The sequence below is a fragment of the Fukomys damarensis genome, unplaced genomic scaffold (genome assembly GCF_012274545.1).
Source record: "Fukomys damarensis isolate Sample0158 unplaced genomic scaffold, DMR_v1.0_HiC HiC_scaffold_32, whole genome shotgun sequence".
Taxonomy (NCBI): Eukaryota; Metazoa; Chordata; class Mammalia; order Rodentia; family Bathyergidae; genus Fukomys; species Fukomys damarensis.
Genome location: NW_022900944.1, coordinates 11,046,339 through 11,047,128, shown reverse-complemented (window position 1 = coordinate 11,047,128; position 790 = coordinate 11,046,339). Strand labels below are relative to the sequence as shown.

The 790-nt window shown below is 55.7% G+C and overlaps 1 protein-coding gene across 1 annotated transcript in view; it reads left to right on the top strand.

Annotated features, from left to right (window-relative positions):
• The first annotated feature begins 6 nt into the window (after window positions 1–6).
• Mmp2 (matrix metallopeptidase 2) overlaps window positions 7–790 on the top strand; it is a 26,754-nt gene continuing 25,970 nt past the window's right edge. Inside the window, exon 1 of the mRNA XM_010629764.2 lies at window positions 7–101. The gene's annotated coding sequence lies outside the window, so the exon portion shown is untranslated. The remainder of the gene's footprint in view (window positions 102–790) is intronic.

The window sequence follows — 790 nt, the reverse complement described above, 5'->3', positions numbered from 1 at the left end:
GCGTCCTGAGCTGCCTGTGGGTCCACGCTGCCGCCGCGCCGTCGCCCATCATCAAGTTCCCGGGTGATGTCGCTCCGAAAACGGACAAAGAACTGGCGGTGGTGAGTTGAGGTGCTGGCCTCCGGGAGCCAAGTTTAGACAAACTTCGGAGGCAGAGGATGGCTCCCCGGGTCTCCCCGTAATGGGCACACAGTGTGGGGTGGGTGGGGGTCTGGAAAACAGCTTGGAGAGTCATTAGCAAACTAGTCGGGGTTCTTTTGTAAACGGAGGGGCTTTGGTAAGCGGAGAGGCCTTTGGCAAATAGCTTGGCATGTTTTTGCACGCATCAGAGCTCCTGCGGAGGGAGAGAAAAGGATGTTTTACAAATTATCTGGGAAGGGCCCTTTTTGTAAACATCGGGGACTTTGTCTCTATCTGAGGACCTGTGGAGGGGACCGGCTTGTAAAGGACTTTTGGGCACCTCTGGAGCGCTGGCAACTGCCCTTTGGCACGCGCCTTGGTGAGGCCTTCGGCCCGCAAGTGAGGGACTTCGGGAAAGGGATACTTCGGCAGACAACTTGGATAAACCTTTTCAAGTAGGAGGGTGGCCAAAGTGCGGCTTGGCAAATGTCTGGAGTCTTTGGCACAATTTGGGCCTTAGGTAAACATCTCCAGGGGACTCTTTGCAAATAGAGCAAAGGAGAAGCGGGGAGCAGCGCATCTTTTCTCCCTGGCTAACGGACAAGTTGGCCTGGAGGGTCAAGGGTTGAGCCCCGGAGATTCCTCGATCCTCTCCAAGGAGTCAGAAGAC